Here is a 27,807-nt window from a genome sequence, read left to right on the forward strand (position 1 = left end):
TATACTTGCAATAATGTTAGCCTGGAATTGAAAAGAGTCCAAAATATGGGATCTGAGAATGAAGCCAGCACAACAGAAGACACAGCCAGGAGATGAAGAGAAACCAAGCCCTTGTGACATCGTTAATCCACTCATTGACCTAGCCTTACTTGCAGGATATTTCAGTTACATGACTCAGGAAATTTCTTCTTTTCCTTAGTTTAGTTTCTATTTGGTTTCTATCACTTGCAACAGAAAGTACAGTGACAACCCGTTCCCAAGCTAACTCTTCCTCTATTTTACTCTCTAGGGTTCAAAAGGGAGTTAAGATGATTCGAAGAAACATGGGATGGACCACAACTTCATAAATTGCCCTGCAAATTGGAAGCACGTGACACTGTTCCAATTCAACTTATGGGCAGAGAAGGCTGGAGATTCTGGTTCAAATAGTCTGAGGGAGGGATTGGACATTGAGTTGTAACAAAACTCCCCAGGTGGCTCTAATGGGTTGAGAACAACTGCTTTAAAAAGGTGGATGTAGAATAAGAAAAAGCTATAGATGAGGTGTTCATAATGATTATTCATATACCAAAAACACCTCGCCAGGCATTCAAGGCATTCATAAATCTGTAACAAACCCTTTTCTAATGATTAACAGCATGGTCACCATGCTTCTTTTAAACTGTATATCTAAGAGGCAGGATTAGCGAGAGGGAGAGCAACAATCCAAAGGTCAAATTTAATACCCAACAGGACAAATTGGCCAGCCTTGGCCTTTCAAAACAGCATTTAACCAAATAGACTGGAGACGTCCGTTCCATATTAATAGAGCAACATTTTAAAAAATCGGTTGAAATCCTTGGTCTGTAACTCCCACTTGAACAGTGCTTTTGAGTTAGAGTACTAAGCAATGAAATTTTCCAACTTATAAGTTAGGACACTTAAAACATAGATCTTGGTAACTGCTGGAGAAGTGCTCAGTGGTGGACCTATTATGAAGTCATAGTATTTAGAAGGAGCTTGACTTTTAACATAATTTTCAAAACAAGATGACTTAGGTGAATCTAACCAAGACTCTCTCAGGAGCTGGGTGTTGAATGAAGCTAACACGTGTGAAAAAATCATTTTAATTAGTCTTTGAATTCTTGGAGAGTGCAGTAATAACAGGAAGAAACTCTCTCACCTGTAATTATCTTGATAAACTTGTCCTTTTAAGATGCTGGGTGGAAGCAACTTAACATCTAGTTTTCTATACTATGTTTTCTCCAAAAGATCAGCTGATTTATTTGTTATTTGTTTATTTGTATTGCAATTATAGTATCAGTTATAGCAAAAGTGTAGGTACAAAGTCAGGATTTCCAAATTTTTGTCCTCTGTTAATAACTTGTTAAGACTCACAATGATGACCCTGTCAGAAAAATGAAATCATTGTACTATAAATGTATTGCATTTATTTACAGGAGTTGAGTTTATCCTGTAGATTGATTAAAAGAGCTGAAGATTGCTATTGTCTATGGAAACTTTTTAAAAATTAAATAATACAACATAATTTACTCAACATAATCTTTCAAAGTCTTCTCATATATAGAACAGACAGACGAACATGGGGCTTTCCAAGAAACCCCACTTTCCTGATCTGACCAGACAGATCCCAGGCCCTTATATGCATAGATTTATGATCCCATGCCTCCCTGAAAACACTTTCCTACTGCATCAGGTCCAAACCCCTTACAATAAGCTTCTAACAAATCCAGCCAGTTTAGTTACCTGACAACATTCCCTATTTTCCTTCAGACTAGTCATACTGATATCTATAATTACAAATAACCCAATATGTTTCTTCTAACCCCCCTTTTTCCCATGTAATGATTCTTACTTGTAATAATATTTTATAACCTAGTCCTTCTATATAAAATCTATTCATTCTTCAAAGTTGTATTAAGTCCTATCTCCTTTATGGAACCTCCCAGGATGTGTTTATATCTTTGGGCTCTTAATTCCCTGCAACTTTTATTTAATGCTTATATTCTGCATATAATATCCATTGTTGTTTCATATGTATTCTTTTTAGACATGAAAACCCTTTGCTTCTTGAGTAGGGATTTTGTTTTATGTCTTTTTTCCCCATAAGGCCTCATTCAATGCCCAAACTTGATAGGGACCTGATGATACTTGATTGAGTCATTAGGGTTGTAATCATATCAACAAGGAAGAAAACTCTAAATTTTTCAAATCTGTTGAATATAGGACTAAGTATATTGATCATGCTAGAGATGTCTATGTTTTTAATTATTCAATAGTTTCTTATATAAAGCATTCATTCGATACAAATGATTTGCCACTTTCAAATAAAATATCTTTTATGTATATAAAAAAGTGCTGTCCTGTCATAGTCAATGATGATTTAATGAACACTCAGGATACAAAACTTGAAAAAAAGATCACTATTCTGTTATAAAATATCTTGAAGTTTATATTAATAATACAGTGTCAATTCATTAATTATAAATGCAGAGCCATTTGTTGGTGCAAGGAAAACAGGATGTCAAGGGCAAATAAAGAATTCATTGGTAAAGTAATATCTTGGACAAGAACTTCTTTTTGTCTAATGCTCTATGTAACTTTAATAGTACCCAGCAGTTGGTGGTCTATACTGGTTCTAGGCGATGAGTGGATTGCCTTTCCTCTGTTTGCTTTGCAACTGAAGGATGTTTGCAATATTAACAAGCACACACACATACATACACACACGCCATAACAAAAACCCTGCCCCAAGGATACCATATGGCAGGGGCCCCGCACCTGAAACCCAAACAAAGCCAATAGCAACAGATTCAGTGTTTGTCTTTGGCTGAGAATTTGAGCTGACATCAATTATACTTTTGAGGCTGGACCGAATTCAATGTAAGCTTTGTCAGTTGGCACTTTAGAAGAATGAATTAAACTAAGCCTGTGTTTCCTTATCACTGAGTGAACCAGCCAAACTGTTTTGTGCCTGCCTTTCACATTTTAATTGGAGGACTAGGGGAGCTTTTTTCAACGCTCTTCTAGAACAGGTAAACAAAATGCATATTGTTTCCTGGGTATATGATTTGGATAGCTCAAACAGTTTTGCCAAGAGATCAATGCTGCATAATGGAAGATCAGCTAATAAAAAATAAATAGTTATAAAAACTTCAGTTAACCATTTTGAATTACAGATATTTTCGTGGCTGTTTTCTTTATTTTTGTTTTGTTTTAAATCAAATCCAAAAGTATTTTAGGAAACAGTTGGATAAGCTATTTTGCCAAATTTAGGATAACCACAGGCTTACAGACATTTTTTTGGAATGAAATTAAATTTTAGAATATTATGGTAAATTGGTTCTCAACTAAATATTCACTTCAGCTTTATAAGATGATTTCCAGATACATTTCTAAGAGTTAAGTAATTCTACATATTTATAAAGTCAGCAACATATACTTTTAAATTAGTGATGGAAAAATCAGCAGTGATATTGGGTATTTTTATGAATCTTGAAGAGGTAAGACTTCATTCAAATATTCATTTATTTACCACCATACTTGTACTCATTTCTAATGTTTATTGTCTCTTCTAGTTAAGTCCTCATCCATGTTTGAAATTCATGTTGTGAAAGAAAATCGGATTCTTCAAAAAGCTTTGAAATCATGAACTGATAAGTTTCTTGTAAGCATATATAATTTCTTTCCATTTTTGTCACTATTAGTGAAAAAAAGTTTTTAAAATTCATGAACAGTTTTTTTTTTTCAAAATGCCATATTTGTCACTACATGTGACAGAATTGTTGGCCAACTATTGATTTTGCTGATGAAGAAGATATAAACATTGGTGGTTTGTCTTTTAGAGTGGCACTTTCAACATGGGAGCCTCTAGCTCCATGTGGCTATTTAAATTTAGATTTAATTGAATTTAATTAAGTGGCAATTGAGCACTTGAAAAGTGGCTAGTTCAATTAAGAAACTGAATGTTTAACTGGACAGAGTAGATATAGAACATTTCTATCAGTGTAGAAAATTCTGTTTGATAGTAATACTCTATAGTTTGGGATGGTACTGGTGTTTACACAACTCAAGCATTCTTGATGTTTATATTATTTAGTCATAATCTTCTAAAGAGAATAGAGTGTAATATAATATCTTTTTTTGGGAAGTAAACTCTGAGCTGCTAAACGGTTGTGGGGCTTCCCACAAAGTCTCATGAAAGATCAAGGGATAGAATAAATCTACAGATACATGATTATAGAAACTATATCACCTGAAACATAAATGTCTTAATTACTTAAGAACAATACATCATAATGAATAGTTCCAGATTTATCTAAAATAACTAGCATTGTTATGCATGGTAACTTATTTCAAATCCTGATCATGGACCAAAACAAAAAAAATTATTGGGTGCCAATTAGGAGCCATTGGTTCTGCCAATTAACCCTGGACTTCCCAGGAACAACAGATTGATATTTTTCATCAAATGTTCTGAAATGTAGCTTCCTTTCTGATTTTCCATAGTCAATTTTTTCTCAATTATAACTGTGATTCAGAAATACAGCTTCTCTCTTCACCTCTGTAATTCTATCTTCCATCCCCTACTCAACTTCACTTGGTTAGATATGCCAAGGTGATGGAGATTAACACGTTTTTAAATAGGTGTCTTGGGAGGGATCTGTATTGTTTTGGAAGAAATGATGGTTAACAGCTCTTCCCAAATCTGCATTTAGTGATATCACATGGGTGGCTGGAAATCATCCATAATGAGAGCAATGATAACATGGAAATCTGCAAAGGCTACAAATCTGAGCACCTCCACTCTTGATATCTTGTTGTTAAGCATTAAGAGCATATCAGCGACTTGGCAAATAGGGAGAAACTTTTTTTCCAAGCAACAGATCTACTTTTTTACTCTGCTTCCTTACTATACCAAGGATTAGGCCTCCAGTGGTTTAGGCAGAAATCCTGAGTAGAAAGTAACATAAAGACAATAGTCAGGAAATATTGAATCATAAAAACATGACCAAGTCTCTCTTAGCAAATAGTGTGACAAATGGAGATAGATACAAAAATTTATTTCTGTTAATCCAGGACTCAGGGGTGTGGCAGGGTTTGTGTTAACTTTATGATCAGGGTTTGTGTTAACTTTATGATCAAAATTTTAGCATAACGTGGCAGACAAGGGCACACTGTCACCTACATATTTAGTTTTTATCTGTGGAGCCTTTGCATGTATATATTACAAGATTAACATAAACCCACAGTAGCTCATTGGTACCTGCCAAGCATTAATGAAAACCTTAAGACAGATTTTATCATTGTTCTTGCTTAAAACAGGTTTGTGAGGGCAGGAGGCAAAACAAACATCAAGATATGCATCCATGGTCTGAATAGTTAATGTCTAGATCTACTTCATTAAACAGAATCTTGCAATTTCCTTAAAAATTTCTGCATTAAAAAACAAAACAAAACAAAAACAAAAACAAAAACAAAATTTCTGCATTACTCTAATTTAGAAGAGTCAGGAAGGAAATACTTATTTTTGTAATAAATGATATATTGCAAAATATGCTTGTATAACCCTAGGCTTCTATTGTCTCCAGCATCTTTGGCTTACATGTACTATGGATATCTAAAATGGTTAAAGAAAACTTACAATAAAGCCCACTTCCATTCTTCTGGTTATTATAAAACTTCCAAGAATAAGATATTGATAATCAAGAGAACAACTATTATGTAAATATATCAGGTCACTTCTATGCTGAGACACATAAAAGTGCATCTTGCAGAATGAGCAACTGGATGTCATTCCATGTTCACACATAGCAGCTGATTTAGAAGATACAGTATACGATTGCAGACATTACAGGGAAGAGTCATGTAACCTGGCGGCCCTGAGCTTTCCTGGGCTATTCGTGAGCCTTGAATCTCCTTAAAGCGGCTTGTTAATGCTACTCACAGTTTAAGGAGAATATATCACATGCTGGTATGCTATAGCCCACTGGCCTGCAATAACTATAAAATTAAAAAATAATTTACATTATCATGGGAAACTAAAAACAGGCTTAGCTCTTATGTTATTTATACCCTCGTTCTGATTTGTAAGAAATAGAAATCATGTGCTTTGATTTATGTATTGTACTAACATTTTACATGTTTAAGTTCTTCATATTTCCTTGTACCATCTCAATAGAGACAAAGTTTTACTTTGGACTCCGTGACAGATTTTGCAGTAGGAGAAATCACAGGAATAAATCAGAGCAGTCCTAGATGTAGCATTCTTCACCTGCAAGAGGTACACAGGCTATAGAAATTTACTTATGAAACTACTCAACCAACAAGTGGATAATAGTATTCTGAATCCTATTGGATTCAGAATTATCAGTGGATTCCAGATTGGTGGAAATTTTCAAACTGGTCAAAATCTTGCCAAGTATAAACAGGAATTACGGTGATCCATTTTAAGCCCCAGTCTTGTTTTAAAATATAGTATAATTATTCTTGGAGCTTAAGAATATTAAAAGTAGAAATTGGAAGACAAGAGGAACAAACCTTAAATAATTTATCCCATAGGAATAAATGTAGCAGTATCTAAGAATTTATGTAAAAAGATCCCCATTAAAACATTGAAGTGGTCAAACCTGGAAATAATCTAAATTATCAATAAGGAGCAGTTGACTGGATTTTTAACACATCTGTTTGATGAAATATTACTCAGCTATTGAAAAGAATGAGTTAGATCTAAGCCTATTGTTCTGGAAAAATAGTAATTATGTGTCATTAAGAAAATCAAATTGCTTATAAATATATATTGGATAATTTTGTTTATATAAAGTGAATGACAAAAAAAAAAACACAAAGCAGTTCTTTCAACGGTCTTCCATTTAACTTTGTACCACATGTTATTTCTACTGCAATTTTGACATTTGATAAAATGTTACACAAAGTGCTTATAAATATGTCATAAAGGGGGCACCTGGGTGGCTCAGTCTGGTTAAGTACCTGCCTTTGGCTCAGGTCATGTTCCCTGGGTCCTAGGATCCAGCCCCACATCAGGCTCCCTGACTAGTAGGGAGTCTGCCCCTCCCACGTTGTGTTATCTCTCTCTCTCTTGCTTACCTTTAAACAAACAAACAAAATCTTTAAAAGCAATTAAATAAATATGTCATTAAAAAGAAGACAAAGTTAAAAATTTTGAAAAGACTCCGTAAAAGAAAGCTATTGAAAATATATATTGAGAATTCAGGTGTGGGCAAGACCACTGTGAAAAGAGTAGAGAAGAAAATTATAAAAATATAGAAAAATTACACACCAAATTGCTTAGCAATTATCTTCAAAAGCTTGATCCACTTTAGAGAAAATCAAACTGGAAGTTGGGGTGTGATTTATGCAAAAAATTTAAAATCTGCCAGCTCCATACTCTTAAATCATATATAATGTGTTTAAAAGTATATGATTAAATTAATGAAATATTGAAGTTATACTTACGTCAGTTATATGTTCTCCATTTACTGAGCATGTACCAATTCTAATTAATGAGAGAAGTCTTTGATCGTGTATATTAGTATATGCTGTTAACTATGCAAGAAGATGTGAGGGAGTATATGTCAATCTGTTACTATTGGGTGCCCTGAATGGAAGGATAAAGAATGAAGGAGGAAAGAACAGAAAGGAGCCATAAAAAGCAATACTGTGGCAAAATAGCAATGTACCCATAGAATTATACACAGAATAGCAGTATATCTAGAGTATTGCTACATGATATAAAAACAGAAATTGCATGTGGACAATTTCATGGGGCACAATGAGTAAAGACATTGATTTTGTTAGTGATGGAACAGTGGGTAATTTTTGTTCTGGCTTTTAGTTATTCTCATGCAGTATTCTGACTCAAGTAAAAGAAGGTAAATTTTCTTAAAAGAAAGTGGAAATAATAAAATGTAAACTTTTGTGTCTTCACTAGAGATTTTGGAGGTTGTATTTTTTTATGATATAAATTTTTCATTAAGGAGCAGTACACCACCATTTTTAAGACATTTAACTGGGTATAATGGGGAGTAGGGGGGTGAGGAGGGAGGGAACCTATTTTAAAATTTCCTGAGGAGGGGCACCTGAGTGGCTCAGTTGGTTAAGGGTCTGCCTTTGGCTCAGGTCATATTTTGGGGTCCTGGAATCAAATCTCCTTCTTGGGCTCCCTGGTCAGTGGGGAGACAGCTTGTCCCTCTCCCTCTGTCCCTCCCCCCACTCATGCTCGCACACACACTCTCTCTCTCTCAAATAAATAAAATCTTTAAAATAAATAAATAAACAGGGATGCCTGGATGACTCAGTGGTTGAGCATCTGCCTTTGGCTCAGTGTGTGATCCCTGGGTCCTGGGATTGAATTCTGCATCAGACTTCCCATGGGAAGTGTGCTTCTCCCTCTGCCTATGTCTTTGCCTCTCTCTCTGTGTCAATCATGAATAAATAAATAAAATCTTAAAACAAATTTCATAAGAAAAGAAATTAAATAGTAAGCAATTAGAAAGTACTACCTATGTATAAAATAATATGACCTATATGTATTTCTGTTTTCCTACTTTATTGCTGATGGCATCAATGGGCCAAAAAAAGGTGACAATGTCAGTTGCCAATGAAAACTGATTGCTGAATTAAGTAAATGAGTCAGTGCTATAAATGTTTCTCATTCTTCTTTTAAAACTGAAATGAGGGAATGAATAATTTAGTCTCCAATAACCTAGATCTTGAGAGTAGATATTAGGCTGGGAAGTCTTCCTTATGACACTTGTTTACTAAATTTGTTTCATGGTGGAGTCCTGAAAGAATTTCAAGTACGAATTTGATCAAAACAAAAAGAATTTTTGATGTTAATCTATTAAAATGGATAAGGAGTTGCTCACACAGAAAAATTGTTGGATCTAATATTTCATACTGAAAAATAACTGGTATATGGCATTTAATTGTCCCTTTGCGAGATGTTAAAAGCAGTCCTTCTATTTCTTTGCTCCTAAACTCCTCGACTCTTAGAAAACAAACAACAAAATAGAACAACCTTCTCATCTCTTCATTAAAAGTCATCTATTCACTGTTCTATTCAACATGTTAGTAACTTTTTTTATGTGATTTCAAACGCAGAAAAAGTGCAGGAATCATATAAGAGCTCACAATATGCTCTTTACCTAAGTTTACGATTGTTTGACACTTGACATCAATTATTTTACAGTGTTTCTTTATCTCTCTACTTCTCTCATCTTCCTGATCCATTACATATCTATATTTCAGAATTATTGGGGAGTAAACTGCAGACACCAATCATTTAGGTCATAACATGCCTGTGAGGATGTCCTTTGAACAGGGCCTGCTCCTGCATAGCCACAGTATCGTTATCAAAAACAGAAAATTAAGCATTGCTTCTATACTGTCATCTAATCTGCAGTCTATGCTCAGTTCTGCCAATTGTCTCCTTAATTTTTATTTTTTAAATTGAGGTATAATTGACATAGAACATTACCTTAGTTTCAAAGCTACAATGTAGTGTTTGATATGTGTATATACTGTGAAATGATCACCATGATAATTCTAGTGAGTATCTGTCACCATACATTGGTAAGTTGTGTTTTGTTGTTTTTTGGGTTTTTTTGTGATGTGAATTTTTAAGATCTACACTCTTACATAATATCCTTCCTCACAAAATTTCCTGTGTCATACATTGCATTTACTGGTCAAATTTCTTTAGTTTCTTTACAACTGGAATTATTCTCAGACTTTCTTTGTCTTTTATTGCCTTGATATATTTTTTATTTTTTATTTATTTTTATTTATGTATTTATTTTTTAAAAGATTTTACTTATTTATTCATGAGAGACAGAGAGAGAGAGAGAGGCAGAGACACAGGCAGAGGGAGAAGCAGGCTCCACGCAGGGAGCATGACGTAGGACTTGATCCCGAGGCTCCAGGATCATGCCCTGGGCTGAAGGCGGTGCCAAACCGCGGAGCCACCCAGGCTGCCCTATTGCCTTGATATTGCCCTATTGCCAAGGCCCTATTGCCTTGGCCTGTTCTCTTGATAAGAGAACAGGCCAGCTATTTTGTAGAGTGTACCTCAATTTGAATTGCTCTGATGTTTCTTCATGATTAGATTCAGGCTATGCATTTTATCCCTGACCCCTAACCCCACAATACCATAGGAATGATTCTCAGTGGTATCATATCAAGAGGTCCTTGATGTCTGTCTGTGCCATTACTGGTGATGTTAGTGTTGATTACTTGCTGAGGAAACCATCTGGTATTGCCCCAGAAGGAAAAAGAAAGAGAAAAAGTTACCAGTTTATTGATATTTATGGATTTTCTTTAGATGAGCTCTCAGTTGAAAAACATGGGCCAATGGGCTAACAACCACCATCAGACTTTCTTATTTCATTCTTTGACCAAGAGGAAGGTGGAAGAAAGAACCCAGGAATGTATACAGAAAATCTCTTCTCTTCCATAAAAACTGTCTTTTTCATAGGAAGAGTTTAGTCCCTCCACCAGGCTGTAATACTTAGTTTTACCTCAGGACCAGCGTAGTTTTCCTGATTAACTATACTTCTAGTACTGGATCTTACTCCCATGTCTACTAAGCCAAAATCCCAAACTTCAGTCTAACAGTTGCAAATCTTCATCTCCCTTGTGTAATTACTACTATTCCCTTTTCTCCAGCCTCCGTTCCACTTCTAGAATCTGTCAAATTGACTGGAAGAAGCTTCTTTGACTTTAAATTTGGATAGAACCCACTTTCTAGAAGCCCCTTTTCTGCTCTTCAGTCCCTCTTGTAACCATGCATTTGCTGTACAGCTTATCTTTAAAATTTGGGTCTTGTCCTGTCCTTGGAAGACATTTTTCCTTAACCTTTCTACACCCATCCTCTCCCCAGCCTCGACTCCGTCTTTCTTTCCTTTCAGGAGTGATCAGCTTATGTTCCAACGGAGCAGTGCCATATTACTGTGAGTGACTTGTGGAAATCAGTGTTATCATCATTAAACCACCATTATCACTATCATTAAACCACAAAGGACTTAATCCCTATGCCCAAGAACTTAAACCAGCACTCAAGAAAAAAATACTGACAAAACAAAGCCTTATACAATTAATTGATAATTGAGGCTATGTAAACTCCATGCTCTGTAGTAATTCAGAGGAATGGAAGTTTGTAGAAATTTTAATTAGCCAGAGGAGATTATACAGAGAAATTGAGGTTTTTAAATTGATCTCCACATAAAATTTTTGATTTGCAGACATACAGAGGTGTCAGACAAATGATCACAAACAGTGTGAGCAAGCAAGGCTTTTGAACCCAGGACTAATATGGATAAGTAATGATTAAGGGAGACCATGTGAGAGTTATGCCTGTTGTTAATTCAAAGAGTCCCACTCTACAATTGGAGGGGAGGGGGAAGTCATCCAGGAGACTCAGAGTAATCCAGGAAAAAGTGTATTAAGGTCTTGTACTTTGAAAATGGCAGTGTAAATATAAAGGATTATGTGAATATGCAACAACTTAAAGGAAAAATCAATAAGCCTTAGTGATTGGATGGATACAGGAAATGAAGTAAGATCATGATTCAAAATGACACTGTCATTTATAGCTCAGGAAATTGAGAACATGGTAATAGCCTCTGACAAAACACTGCAGTTAGGGTGGGGGATTCTTTGGCGCTGGACATGTACAGAGAGTTCAGTTGTGGACATGATACTTTTAAGGAATCTAAAAAGAAGGGCCTGATTGGCATTTTGAGTTCTCAACACTTGAGTAGAAGAACCCCACTGGAGGTGAGGATTTGTATTCTTCATAAAGGTGCTAGATGAACACATGAGGAGGAGATGAGGAAAAAGATGGGTTAGAAAAGGAATGAGGAGATTTGATCATTCTGGCAGTTATCAATAATAAGCCAATACATGATCAATTGCCAGGAAATAAATGATGAATGATGTTTTAAAAATTCTTAGCAATCCCTGCTGACTACAGTTAATTATACTGGATTTCATTACAAGTTGCTGAGAGAGTACATCTTAAGAGTTCACAAGAAGGAGAACCTGGGTGGCTCGGTGGTTGAGCAGATGTCTGCCTTTGGCTCAGGTCATGATCCCAGGGTCCTGAAATCGAGTTCTGCCTCAGGCTTCCTACAGCCTGCCTATGTCTTTGCCTGTGTCTTTGCCTCTCTCTCTGTGTCTCTCATGAATGAATAAATAAAATCTTTAAAAAAAAAAAAAAGACATCAGAAAAAATTTTGTAACTATGTGTGGTGCTGGGTACTAAGTAGATATTATGGTGTGCACTTTATAATATATACAGATACAGAATCATTATGTCGTACACCCGAAATTAATATAAAGTTATATATAAATTATACCTTAATTAGATGCACACATACAAACACACATATAATCCCTCCTGGTGGGCATGGGTGGCTCAGCGGTTTAGCGCCGCCTTCAGCCCAGGGTGTGATCCTGGAGACCTGGGATCGAGTCCCACGTCGGGCTCCCGGCATGGAGCCTGCTTCTCCCTCTCCTGTTTCTCTGCCTCTCTCCCTCTCTCTGTGTCTCTCATGAATAAATAAATAAAGTCTTAAAAAAAAAAATCCCTTCTGGTTTCAGACAAAGGTGAGTCCTAAGCATGAAAGGCTAGGCTACCATGACCTGAGGGGTACTAGTTCCAAACATGAAGGCCTGGTTTGGGATACCCTTTGGATCACCAATTTTCTTTACTGAGCGCTTAAAGTATAATCTGGATGAATTTTAGAAACTCGAATTGCGGTAGCCAAGTAGCTGTATGTACTTTGTGCCTTTTCATTTTTCCCTACTCTGATCCTTTCTTTTTCTAGAATCATTATATAATTTCAAGTTGTTTGGCTTGTTTTTGCTTTGTTATGGTTTTACATATACCTCTTTTACAACCTAATATTTTTTTTTTTTTTTGTCATTTGGGAAGGGATGAAAGCAAGCAAATCATAAAACACATACATTTTCTATGACTTACTTAGAAATAATAGAATACATTTTAAAGTATCTTTTATCTACCTATAATGGACTAAAAGAAAAAGGCTCTGTGGAACAGTGGCTCTTTGAAAAGAACTCAGTCAGTCTCGCCAAGCCTCACACTTGCCTAGCAGCATAACCTGTTTGACAACTATTTTGAGGAGAGATGAAGGAGAAAGGAACCAATAGCCCTCCTGCATAGACCAGAGCTAACGCATAACAAAGAGATACTCCTCCAAGGCTGAGAATGATGGCAACAACTACATGTTTTGTCTGCATTTTGGATAATTGAATGCAGCTGGGTAATTTAAAAGGTTGTATCTCATTAAAGCATGTGTGTTAGGTAATATTTGATTCAGACTCTTAAAAGCTGAATTTCAAAGCCTTTTTTCCCCCCTGCTTTCTGTTAGCTAGGGGATAGAAGTTAACTGAATTTTGTAGAGTCAACTGATCAGCGATCAATCAAGAGAAGAGTAAGAATGCTGGTCGGGGCTATTGTTTGACACGAAGCCCGCGGATATAGACAGGGAATTATTTTTTACAAACCTTATTCAGATATAATTCACACATAATACAATTCACCCATTTAAATGGCACCATCTTAGCATAGCCATAGTTGTCTGAGTACCATCAATTTTAGAACATTTTCATCACCTCAAAAAGAAATCCTATCCATGTTCCTTAGTCATGATCCCCCCTTAACCCATGTCTATCTCATCCCATGTGGGAATGCCATAAAACAAATAATGTGTGTTTCTCCTATAAAGTTCCCCAAATTATATAATAAAGTTGGCTGCTAAAAGAAGAAAAAGCCCTAAATATGTTTTTAACTGAAACGTAGTTGTCCGTATCAAAAGAATATTGTAGTATTTCTCTTGAGTATATGGTGATACATTTTTTAAAGGATTTTATTTATCTACCTATGAGAGACACAGAGAGGCAAAGACCTAGGCAGAAGGGAGAAGCAGGCTTCCCACGAGGAGCCCAATGTGGGACTCAATCCCAGGACCTCAGGATCACAACCTGAGCCAAAGGCAGACACTCAACCACTGAGCCACCCAGATCCTATAGTGATGCTTTTTTATTCCAAAAGGAGCTGCTTTCATTATTGCTTCCCTAGAATTATTCACTTCTCTAGGCAGGACTGAACCAGCAGCTGAATTATAAAATGATGTCATGAGCAATCCCATCAGCACCCCGGTGCAAGCTCAGAGGCAGAAGAGTGAAGTTCACCGGAAAATTTCCAGCAGGAATAGGTCTCCTTTATGTAGTTCCAGATTCATCTTGGAATTGATTACTGTCTTTTACTCTAAGAGCCCCCGATAGTCAGGGCTTCTGCAGGAACTTCAGGACCTTTGTAATATCCCAGAGCTGCCAAAGCAGTGCTCTCTCTGCACACATACTGGGGCTCAGTAAAGGTTACTGACTGACAGCCTTTCCCTGGATGCAGACTGAGAGATGTGCAAAGTGTTTTAGTTTGTAGCTGTCACAGTGATCAAAGGATAGAGAAGGGAAGTTTTTTTCTTTGAGGTCAGCTTTCAGCTGCTATAAATTAGTCATGGATCACAATAGGAAAGAGAAACAAGAGACTTGTATGTACTTGAGGAAGTGGGGAAGGTCCCGGGATCCTATACATTCCTCATGACTGTTATCTTCTTGGTCATGTTTTATCTCACAGATTAAATCAAAGGAAAGTGCCAAGATAACAGACAACACTGTCATCCATTAGTATAGATAGATCTGGGACTAGACTTGTAGTCATCATTAAGAGAGGCATTTAGATGAAACTTGTTTTGTGGCCAACACTGGGAAATTAAATATCCTGTATAGTGTATAATCATTTTGTTCTCCATATTATTTTGAGTAACTATAATTAAACCATTGTTAAGTATCAGAAATGCCCAAGGAAGGGGGAACCGATAATGTGGTTGGGAAATGGCATAAGACAGATGAATATTATTGAAGCTTAGCAGATAAGAAATAATAATGTCACTTTCACTTGTTTATTACTATTTTTGTATGGACAGAAAAGTCACCTTTCATATCATATCCTCTGGGAGTAACAATGGTGATTAAAATTCTGATTGATAAAAGAGCCTCATGAACTTTGTTCCTTAGATCTCTGTGAACGTAATGGAACACCATGCATTTCATTTCTAACATGGTTTGATTGCCAAAATACTGTATAAAATTTTGGTGTGGAGAAGTCAACACAAATTACACTTGGAAAATGTGATAAAAAAAAAAAAGATTGTTCAGATTCTTTTTATCTCTCTTCTTTTAGAAATAAGGCTTCCCTATGATTTCTTGATTATAGCTTTTCAATAAAAAAAATGCCACATCACTCCTTATTTCATGATTATATTAACAGCAATGCCAATTTTAAAAAGTTTAGGGGCAGCCCGGGTGGCTCAGCGGTTTAGCACTGCCTTCAGCCCAGGGTGTGATCCCTGAATCAAGTCCCACTTCAGGCTCCCTGCATGGAGCCTGTTTCTCCCTCTGCCTGTGTCTCTGCCTCTCTCTCTGTGCCTCTCATGAATAAATAATAAAATAAATAAAAACAGTTTAGAATATTTGCTGAAGAATCTGATGCCACCTTGCAAGGTCTAAAATTTCACTTTTAATTTTACAAGCTCTGATATTCTATTCTATTTTATTTATTTATTTATTTATTTATTTATTTATTTATTTATTTATTTATTTATTTAACAAGCTCTGATATTCTCGAACAAGATTCCCATCCCCCAACATTGTAACCATTACTGCATTTCAAAGCTGGAAATTTATAAGTCATAATTATAAAGTTTTCTGGAGGGCACAAGTATGTAAGCTGCTCACTTGAATCTGTCCCATCCAATGGCCCTAACATACGTGAAATATTTCCAAATTGCTTGCAATAGCATTCCAAGGTTTCCCAGTGATAGGACTTAACTGTAAAACTGATTAACTTTGTGAAATGAACAAAGGAATGCATGTATCTGTACACGAAACCTAAAAAAAAATATGAATATAGGGCAAACCTAAAGAAACCACAAGTAATGAGACTTTACTTCCCAAGTTAACTTAGGACTGGAGCTATGGAATTCCACTGCACTTTTATTTTTCTAATTTTCTTAGCAGTTATGACATTTGTAATGACCTGTTTAATGCCTTCCTTGCCTGATAGAACATGATAGACTACAAATTCCACAAAGGCAGAGAACACTTTGACCTTATTTATCTGGCCTTTGGTAGATATCAAGCACCTAGTATAGTGCTGGACGCACAAAGAATATGGGTTGAAGGAACATATTAGTGGGACTGCTTTCTATCTTGCTGCGACATGCTTAATACAGGTGATGTCCTACCAGAAAGTAAACCTCTATGAGACAGGGAGACTTAATGCACTGGGTGTGTTCAGTGCCCATATCTTTGTGAATGCTCAATAAAAATTGACAACAGCAAGTTGTAAGCCTTAGGGGAATGGTGAACAGCTGTCAGTAAAATGGATAATGGTCATATATTTAATCAATTTACATTACAAGTGGTTTAACTAAAGATCCATTCATTCATTGAACAAACATACCTCTCGAATTTAATATATTGATGGTGTTGAGCTCAGTCTATTAGTGTAAAGCCTTATTAACTTTTTTACTTTCTATTCAGGAATAACCAAGCAAGTCATTCTCACATTTTAAGTTAACAAAAAGTTTTAAAGCTTTTTAATAATTTCTTGAGGTGAACATAACTCTTTTTTTATGCCATCTGTATTCAAATGTTTGCTAATACAAAAAAGGGAATTGTTTCTCAGGTTTTAACTGTAATTAACTGCAAAATTGTGTGTCTTCTTGTTAATTATCATGTTAATTATATTTATGAAGGCAGGAAAGTGTCTTGAAATGAGTTAGAAATGGTTTTCTAAATAGGAAAGCTTAAAATTCTAACAAAGACAGTGATTTCTAAAATCACTAGAAATCTGGGCAAATATATTAGGTAAATATAAATATATAATTACACGTTTTAAGTAACAAGTCTTTTAAAAAGTCTTGTTAGTTATAACATAACTAGAAAATTTGAAAAAGTAGATGCTGTCTTGAACATTTTAGCCACTCCTATTTTTACCATATATATATTTTACATGATCTCATTTTACAGAATAGTGACCTGTATTTAATGACAATAAACTTGTTCTCAGGGACGGAGGCGAAATCAATAACAAAACTCACATATCCATCTGTATTTTGTGGAATTTCTGCTGGTATACCTGCTTTCTACAACTGAAGGAGGTAAGTCCAATTGGAATGGCTTGAAAGACATGAATATTGAAACTGGATTGAAATTTCCTCAGGCATCAGTCTGCTGATCAACATCGCTATAGAGTGGATCATGTTAATTCGCAACTTGAAATTCGAGAATGCCTCCAACTCTATCCAATTGCCTAGAGAGTAAACTTCAAGCCCTTCACAATTTAATCTTCTGTTTTTAGTTTTCTCTCTCTGCCATTTGCACTTGTCCTCACTACTGGTATCTTTTGTTCCCACCACACTAGCCAATTCCCCAGCTGTAGAAAGTGCCTCACTCCAAATATCCTTTCACACACGGATCCCTTTGACTAGCTTCTTCCCATTCTCCATTGCTCAAATTCTTATTGACAAACTCAATTCAAATGTAATTTCTTCTTTGAATTTCTTCCATACCACCCAGTTCATTCTCTCCTCTCTGCTGCATGGCTCCATTGACACTTATTTTGGTTTAAAGTACATTAGACTTCTGTGTCTCTAACAGGATGTGGACTCCCTAAAATCAGGGTATATGTTGTAGAAGCTTTTTAGATACTCCAGTGCCAAGCACAGTGTCCATTAGTTCTTCAGTCCATAGTAGGTATGATAATGATTAACTTTTAAATGTCTAGCAATTCCAAGGGGGAAGGAGCTCTGAGAGTGTTCAATCGATAGTCACACTCCTAATGCTGACCTCAAGGAATTAAAAATATATATATATTTGCTCACCCTATTTCTTCTGATATTCTGACTAAATTCTTTGGTCTTTACTTGGGATATAATAGCAAGAATGTCCTATCTAATGTTTTCCCAATATTCGTAGAGTACTCTTCCTCTCATTTGCACCTTTTGTGGCAGACTGCCACATCTACTCTCTTCCATGGCCAGTTGTCTCAAAAAGAGGGTTGACTCTGATGTCATTATAGTAACACCTTGCAAGATCATATTTTTTCTGTAGCACCAATACCTCAAACTCAGATTTCCCTTTAATTCCTTTTGCTCCATGTCTACATGAAATGGATCTCCAGATTAGGAATGTTCTGCAACAAATTGGAAGGAGCAGATAAAGCTGTAGTAATGCTAAATTTTAATTAGATCTTAGACAAAGATATCCCTAGTATCTAAATAGAATGTATTTTGTTTTTGTTTAACATCCTTATTAAGCGTCTGAAAAAATATGTTAAATTAAATTCCGTAATAATGCTAAATTGGATGGTTTTAAATTCACAAGTGAGGGTGAAAAGATAAAATAAAATTATCTAAAGAGGTTAGAAATATGGCCAGGAAAGAAAAAAAAAAAACAAACTATGGAAACATAAAAGCTAATATCTGTGAGGGAAAATAAGCAGAAATTCAGTTGCTCTGTGTGGAAGAAAACGGAGTATAAATCTGTAACTCTTTGAGGTACTATGTAAGTACCAAGACATTAATTTTCAACAAAGTAATGATGTTTTCTATTAATGCAGGATTTTTTTTTACAAACAGATCTCATAACACATAATTTATACTGAGACATTGTTATTTGAGGTCAGCAAATAGAAAAGGGTATTAACCCTTGTTTATGGACTGGGAAAACTTTAAAAGAACTATACAATTTGTTCAAGGTCACTGGAAGAGCTATTGACTCCTATTCTTAACAGATAATTACTAAGATCGAGTTTAAATATATCCACTAATTGCAATTGCACATTTGCCTGCCTGGTTTACTTCTTTCATTTACCTGGCATTCTATTTAGATACTAGGGATATCTTTGTCTAAGATCTAATTAAAATTTAGCATTACTACAGCTTTATCTGCTCCTTCCAACTTGTTGCGGAACATTCCTAATCTGGCGATCCATTTCATGTAGACATGGAGCAAAAGGAATTAAAGGGAAATCTGAGTTTGAGGTATTGGTGCTACAGAATAAATCATATCCTCATCATAAAAAGTGCTGGCTGTTCCTGGTGAGGGAGCAGCACCCTATCACTGCATGCTATTTAAAGTCATTGGACTGTTAAGCAAATCTTAAGTGCAATGGGAAATGGGTAGAAAGAAATGTGTGTCTGAGTTACCTCACATACACACACATCCGCATTCTATACAACTGACCTCTGGGAACAGCATATGGGAAATGCATCCAAGCTAACTGATACCATGGAATATGGTCCACGAACAAACCAAGCCGAAGAGGAGAGAGGAAAGAGTTTGGCCGTGAACACACCTAAAATGGGATAATAGGAAGGAACTAGATTCTTCTTTAAGAGCAAGGAACAGATAATGAACCAGAGTCCTTGGAGTACAGAGAATAGCTGAGAACAGCTGAGAACTGAATAGAGCAAATGAAGCTGAGCCATGCAGGAAGCTCAGTCCACAGGCCTTCACAATGTGTCAAAGCAGGAGGAGTAAAATGGAAAGAAGAGAGTAACATTCTCCCTGTGAAATCTTCCAGAGTTTGTATAATTTCCAAAAGGAAAATATCCTATGTGTTAGATATGATCAGGAAGAAAGGGATTAAATTTAGTCAAGGACAATAATGTTCTATTTCCAGAATTTTCTAGAGACCATGGGGGTGCTCGATCTTTCCTGATCTCATAAGTTAGAGCATACCATCATCCTCCCATTATCTCCATTAGACCTTTCATAGTACTTTATTTTCCCCATAATGCTTAACACAACCTGTGATGGGATTGTTCATTTATTGATTTGTTCTTGCTTTCCTCAAATACAAAATAATAATTCCTACAAAAGCAGAGCCCTCAGCCATTTTGTTCACTACTGTATTCTCACTCACTAAAGTATGTACTAAAAACTCAATATACATACACATACACTGAGGGAATGAGGGAGTAAATATTTAATGTATATTAACATATATATCATTATTTTGCATATAGGCAAATGTAGATTATAGTACTATTCTTCCCTCCACTGAATGTGTAGGATACCAAGAGGGGGACAAACATTTTTCCCTAAAATCATCTCACAAAATGGTTCAGTTCTGGTCTCTTTTTTATGTTTTACTTCTCACAATATCCCTTTTACATGCAAGAATTTTTAAGTAGCTGGGGGAAGTATTTATATTTCCATAATTTCCTTTTATTCTCTTACTTTAAGAAAACATTAGGGCAGCTTGATTGATGATACTAAGGCCAGAATATGAGGCAAAATATAATGAGATTCCAGGTGCCTGCTTTGGCTGCCAATTGTGTTAAAAAATATTATAAAACTCCCACTTTCTTTATACAGTAGGGCAGCAGGCTGAGCTTGGGAGAGCCTCCCTGAGCTAGCTGGGTCGTTTCACCCACATCCTCCCCTGGCCTATCTTGTCTTGCTTCCTTTATCCCACCAATTAGAGAGCTGTCAAGGCATAAATGATGGCCAATCTACCCTGGCATATTTGGAGCAGGAGAAAGCTCTCCACTATTAATTATATTATTTCTTGCCTTTTCCCCAGGAGTGTTTTTTTGCTTTTGTTTTTATGAGGTGAAACGCAGAATTCCAAAGTAACTATTTTAAAATATGGGCGGTGAACATCTATGTCACATATTGGTTTTGAGACAATCCACACTATGAAGTTAAAATAGGAGAACTTAACCAGTCATTCATTCATTCATTCATTCATTCATTCATTCATTCATTTATTCAACGCATGATGCTTTCTAAGTGCCAGGTACTGTTCTAGGCATTGAGGATGCAATAAGCTCATATTGCAAAAATAAAACAGGATTTCTGGTTAAAAAGAGAACCACTAAATTATGGGAAGCCTCCCTAAAGAGGCAACATGTGAAGTGAGAGGGCCAAGTCAAAATCTGTGGGCAGGGCATTGTCAATGGTTGCATCCACAAAAGTCCAAAGTAGAACGAAGTGCAAAGTGTGGAAAGAGGTCGTGTGGTTGGAACTCACATTCATGGGAAAACAGTAGGAGATGCTCAATATTGAAATTTCTTATAGACCCATAACTTCATCGCACAGCTGGTAAAAGACTAGTGAGTTCCAATTTGTCCTATATCTGTCCTATGTCCTATATCTGATCTGTAGTTGATCGTAGGCCTATCTAACATATTACTCAGAACATTTAGCCTAATAGGGACACATATGGTTTCATAATGAATTGCTTAAAGAGACTACTTAGTTCCTGTACTTTATGCTTTTAATATTACCAATGTCTTTTCAGACGCTTTTTTCAATTAAGCTTTTCCCTTAACTTCCTGTTAGTAGTGTTATGATATATTTATAGTAGCTATTTGCAGGAGTACTATGAACAAGCATTACAATGTGGGTTCAAAGGAAATAAAAACTTTATTAATAAAATAAGAGATTTTGCAAATTCAACAAGCCAAACTCTCTTCTTATATGTTTTGCCAACAGTTATAACAACACCCGTGAGCACATTAATTCTTCCTCTCTCTCTAGGGACTCACACACATATACCTCCGTCTGTGGGGTAGAGAGTCACCAGTAACTGTATGCTATTAGAAGGAAAGAATGTTTTCATGATAAAAGGATATTAACTTCTCTGTGCCTAAGTTACCTTCTTCCAAACTGAGCATAAGAAAGAGCTCATCCCTCTGAATGTGGTGCACACTGGCATCCTGCAAGGAGCCAGCGCTTCTGAGGCCGGGTACCACACTGCACCTACCTCAATCTAAGAGGTTTCCATTATTTCCTTGCATGTGCTTAGAGTTTTGTTTGTATGGTCCTGTGTGGCTAACAGCACTATACAGCTCAGGTAGTTCTACTCAACTAAAGTGAGGGTGATGGGTAGAAAACTGACGTAAAATCACAACTGGACACTCAGCAAGGCCATGCCAGTTTTCCGGCTGAGGAAACAGGTCCAGAGGCATAACTTGTCCTGGGTCCCTCAGCTACTCATTGTTGGAGTCAAGGTTGCAATCAGCCAGATTGTGTCGTCATATATTCTGTGTCTTCAGGACATCATCCTGCTGCTAAGTTTGTTGCCATTTTTATTCTATAATAAGGAGGAACTTGCAAATTATTTTATTTTAAAAACTGGAACATTTAGAAAGTTGTTTGAAAACTCCCCTGAACAAAGGATTCAGGGCTTTGACATTCTGAGGATGGGTTTGTGGAAACCTGAACATTTACCCTTCCTTGTGTGACTTCTCGTCCCCTTTCCCTATCCTACTCTGCTTATCCTTTCCTCTATCCAGCTCTGAGAAAACCTGATGTGAGTAATTTGTGTATATCCCTGTCACTCCACTGTTGTCACAACAGCATTTGTGTTCCAGTCCTGTCTTTAAGGAAGAATAAAAGGCTTTGAATCTTTCAATGGATTTCCATACTGCTTTGCTAAGTTTGAGGCCTTCTTTCACTTTTAATATTACACCATACTGGTAATTATAATAATAACCTATTTGAATTGATCTTTAATAAAAAAAAAACACTTCACAAATGTTATTTCATCATCAAAAAATTATGTGATATTATAATCATCTGGCTTTACTTTTCAAGTCAAAGCACTGGGGGAGGATAATTTATTTAAATAGAAAGAAACAAACCCCCAAACCTCAAATCAAGAGGCTTTAAATCCAGGATGTATTCTCGGATCTCCATTCATTTGGCATTAATTGTTCAGACATGCACTGAGCATCCACCATATCCAGAGCCCTGGGGATTTATACTGAGACACGCTACTTGCACCAACGGAGCTCACAATCCAAAGGGAGCTGCTGTCATGCAAACATAATTATTATGCAATGTGTTTAAGGATAGCATCACAAGTATTATAACAATATATGGATACCCATTGTCTTTTACATTTAGGCTTCCCAGACATTGTATTTTGTCTGGGATGTTGTCAGCAGAGCCTTATCAGAGATTTTAGTATTTGGATATCTTAGGACGCCAGAATCAACCACTTCAATTTCCAAGTAGATTTTATTAAAGATTTTTATCAATATTTGAGCAGGTCCAAAAAGATTAAAAAAAAAAGGGTTTAACTTCATTAGATGTAGGTGAGAGAGAGACAGAGACATTGAAGAAAAGACATTGAAATTATTATCCAGATAATACCAAAGACTGAAACTGGCCTTCCTTGAGGAATGAGCCCTCCTTCCTCAGATATATATAGCCATTCTGGTCAATGGCACTTTGCTAAGATAACTCAGTGCTGTTTGATTTTTCTGGGACTCAACAATTTGCTTTGATAATTGCTGCACTAATAAAGTGCTCTATAATCAGAATTTCAGGGTTGAACTTAATATTTTGATTTTATCTCCCCTCACTGAAAGATAGTTGAAATGTACTGATTTTAACGTACTTCAATGGTCACTGAATTCATATATTCTAGGAATATGAAGGCCATTTAATTCATAACATTTCACAGGCTTCTTTTTAAATTTGAAAGGAACTTCAAAAACATCACATCCAGCCTCTTCATTTTGCAGATCAGAGAACTGAACCCCAAAGAATCAAAATGAACTTCCGCAGACACTGCTGAAAAATCCAGAAATACAACTTTGTTGAATTCCAGTCCAATATCCCTTTCTCTACAAACACTGCCTCATTTGTAGCTTTTCAAGGATAATTTTGAATTATTTGCTTATGTTTTGAATTTCTGGATTCGTTGTCAGCGTCCAAAATAATGTGTGAAACAAAAGGCTAACCAAATCTTCTACAACAAAGCAACTGAATTTATTTTGAAATGCCATTCAGGAAAGCCAAGTCTCAAAGGGGTTTCAAGACTATCACGTTCCAAGGTATTTTTAGACGAGAAGAGAATAGAATCCTGGAAACGTGGATCTTCTTATTAAACAATTTGATACCAGTCTCCTAAGAAACCAATTTAGGTTGTGAGGTTGATTCTCCAAGGACATATTAAGAGTGCCAGTTTTGCCTTTTCCCCATGACCTTTAGAATTATCTTTCCCCTCTACTCATCCTCCAAAAATACCAGATTGGAACTCTGTCTTCTCTCTGGATATTTTTGAAGAGAAAACAAATATGAAAACAGGAGAGTTTTAGACACTATGGATGCAAATCTCAAGGGAAGAAATTCTGTGTTAGTCTTTTTTCCTTAAAATTTCAACATGACATTTTGTAAGAATTTAACGATCATTGAAATAGACATATTTCAGATACACTTATCCAAAAGTCATTATTATACTTCCTTAAGAACATCTAAAACTAATATTACACTGTGTATTAACTAACCAGAATTTAAGTAAGACCTTAAAAATGAGAATTAAGAAAGAATTCTTTTATCTTATTTTATGTATTCTGTTACTAAAAGTGGAACACATATTCATATCAGGAAATCATTCATAAGCCTACCACTCAGGGGGATCCCTGAGTGGCTCAGCGGTTTAGCGCCTGCCTTTGGCCCAGGGCGTGATCCTGGAGTCCCGGGATCAGGTCCCACGTCAGGCTCCCAGCATGGAGCCTGCTTCTCCCTCCTTCTGTGTCTCTGCCTTTCTCTCTCTCTCTCTCTATGTCTATCATGAATAAATAAGTAAAAAAAAAAAAAAAAAAAAAAAGAAAAGAAAAAAAAGCCCACCACTCAGGGAGGGCTTCTGTTAATCATTTGGTATAGTTTTCATCCAGTATTTATTTCAGTGCATCTCTTCATGTATCCATTTCTGTTTCTCCTTCTTTCTTAATAAAATCTGTACCATCTTCTTTATATAATTTTCATGTTGTTTTACTCTAACATTTGCCTATTTTTTTGGATGTTCTTAAATATCATTCAAATATATGAGTCTAATTGTGGCATAGTGATCTCCTTGGAAGTGTCATAGTTAAATCAGTCAATTTTTTTTTTTTGGACATTCAGATATTTTTGTATGTGTGCAATTTTGATATAACAAAAATCAACATCTACTAAGCTCTTATTATAAGATAAATATGATGCTAAGTTTTTTTGTATATAATTTTATCAACTCACCAAAATAATTTATGATGTAAGTATAAATCTTATTGTGCAGAGAAGGTTTAAGGGGCTTTTAGGAGTTAAATAACTTTTTTTTTTTTTTTACTAGAAATTTCTGATGCTTTAAATGCTATATTTTTTTAAGTTTTGAGTAAAAGAAAAAAGACAAAAAGATTAAAGCTCCCTAACCTCCCTATCAGAGTTAGAATTCCCACTTCTTACCCTCTTCATCCACAAGCCTGTTGACGGACACAATGAAGCCCATTAGGTAAGGCTTCCCACCACCACTCCCTCCTCTCTACTGCTGTCAGCTTTGTCCCACTTAAGCTCTTTGAGGTTGTTAAATATTCCCCCACTATGAACTGTAACAGCAATGTGATTTTTTTTTCCAGATAATACAGCAGACACACCAAGTAGTAGAAACCGAGCAAAACAAAGAAATTGAGAAATGGAAAAGACTTTCACAGTTGAAGAATCGTGAATTGGACAAGTTCCGCGCAGAATTAGACTCAATATTAGATATTCTTCGAGAGCTGCACCGGCAGGGAGTGGTTGTGCCAGTTGCTTTTGCAGATGAAGTGAATGCACCAGAATATTACTAGAAACCGGGATTTCTTAGGAGCTCAGAAAGGTCCCACTGCTCATAAACAAAGGAATCTGAGTTTGATCCAAAATAAAAGTCCATGTTCTTAACCATACTATGATGCCACCACATGGAGATTTCTCTTTCAATATTTTCAAGTCCTTTGCCTACTTTTTAACTGATATGATAATCTTGCTTACTCACTTATTAATACTATAGATTGAATACTTGTTTTCTCTTTGATTTGTCATGCCATCTTTTTTCATACTAAATCCAGAGCACATTGACTAGATCTCTAATTTGTCAATATTTTGATAATTACAGTTAGTACAGTTTAATATCAGCAAAGCCAGATTGTCCTCTGCTTTTCTTCCCCCAATACCTTCGGCTGTTTTCACCCATTTAGGTGGATTTGAAGTTTATTTTGTTAAGTCTCAAATCATTTTCAAATGGAAATCGCATTAGCTCTAGCAATTAACTGGAGAACAATGAGCATACATGTCTTCAATGAGCCAACGGATATTGATTGAATTCCTACTATGTGCCAGGCACTGCTCTCAGACCTTTCTCTCCAACAGTAAAAAACGCAGATAAAAATCCTAGCAATCACAAACCTTATGGTCTTGTTGGGAGATACTGAAAATAAACCAGTAAATAGCTAAAATGTCTGGTTTGTCAGGGGGTAATGACTGTTATGGGCAAGAGCTGGTAGTTGGGTGCAGCCTCTGAAACATTGATTGTCACTATTTCAGGTCTCCTTTGGATTCTTATGAAATGTACAGACATTTGGACATTATATTCTTAGATGTTTTTATTGCTATTAAAAACAGTATATTATGTTATCATAGTTAATCTAAAAATAGGCTCATTTATTTAAATGCATTTTGTTTCTGGATATCTTATTGATTCCTCTTATCTATCTGTGTTTCCATTTAATCTCCAAGGGTTCAAATTATTCTAACATATCATCTGGAAGTAATATTTTTACTTCTCTCCTCTGATGAGTATATTTCCTTTTAGATTTCTCGTCTTCTGTTATTGTCTAAATTTTAGACTCTAAAAAAGGTTGCCAAAGGACCAAATGCAGTCTTCAACCTGTTTTTTAAAATGTTTTATTGGAATATGGCCACACCCATTTGTTTAAAAATTATATGTCTGTTTAATGCTACATTTACAGAGTTGAATAGTTGTGATATAGACCACATGCCTGCATAGACTTTGCCTGCCCCTTCTCTGAACTATTATCTAGAACTAACTTCAAATACACACTAGAGGGGTGCCTGGTGGCTCAGGCAGTTAAGTGACCAACTCTTGATTTTGGCTCAGGTCATGATTTCGGCATCCTGGGATCCAGCCTGGAGTCAAGCTCCATGCTCAGCATAGTGTCTGTTAGTCTCTCTCCCTCCTCTTCCACCTCTCCACTCCTGCCCTCTCCCTCTATCTCTTTCTTCTCTCTCTTTCATGGGCATATGTGCATGCTCTCTCTCAAAGGGAAAAAGAAAGAATCACCATAAAAAGAAATTCAAACATGCATTAAAATCACCTGCAGGGCTTCTTAGCACACAAAGTGCTCCCTGTACCCACCCTCTCAGTTATTTGCATTTCTAACAAGTTCTCAGGAGATGCTGATACCCCTGGTTCATAGAACACATCTAGAGAATTACTGATCTGAAACTTCTAAGAGAAATTTAAGTAGTAGTGACTGTGGGCATTCTTATCTCGTATCTGATTTTATTGATGTTGTCTCTTGTTAAAGCTTAAGAGAATGTTGACTGTTGTCTAAGAGATGTTGTTAAATTTTGGGGAAAAAAAGTACTGTATTCTATTTACATTTAGTGCATTTGTTTTTGATTATAAAATCAAGGATGGACATTTTATTTTTATCAAGACTTTTTGAGCATTTATCAAACAATTTAGGATGTGTATGTTAATGTTTTCAAATCATCAACAACCATTGGATTTCTAAAATAAAACCTATTTATGGAGAATGCATTATCTTTTATTCACATACACATACAGGTATATCTGTGTGGGTGTGTGTGTGCATGCGTGCATGCGTGTGTTGGTTAAGATGGCCTTAACTAATGTTCACT

The 27,807-nt window shown here is 35.9% G+C and overlaps 1 long non-coding RNA gene across 2 annotated transcripts; it reads left to right on the forward strand.

Moving 5' to 3' along the window:
• The first annotated feature begins 910 nt into the window (after positions 1 to 910).
• Positions 911 to 27,573, forward strand: LOC112670146 (uncharacterized). 2 transcript variants are annotated; one of them, XR_003142794.3, is made up of 4 exons: positions 911 to 1,164; positions 3,579 to 3,667; positions 17,177 to 17,267; positions 25,524 to 27,573. It is a non-coding gene; the product is annotated as an uncharacterized LOC112670146 (long non-coding RNA). The 2 variants fall into 2 exon arrangements; XR_004818882.2 differs by lacking the exon at positions 911 to 1,164 and adding an exon at positions 2,899 to 3,035.
• The last annotated feature ends 234 nt before the right edge of the window (positions 27,574 to 27,807 follow it).

Source organism: Canis lupus, chromosome 25 (assembly GCF_003254725.2).
Source record: "Canis lupus dingo isolate Sandy chromosome 25, ASM325472v2, whole genome shotgun sequence".
NCBI lineage: Eukaryota > Metazoa > Chordata > Mammalia > Carnivora > Canidae > Canis > Canis lupus.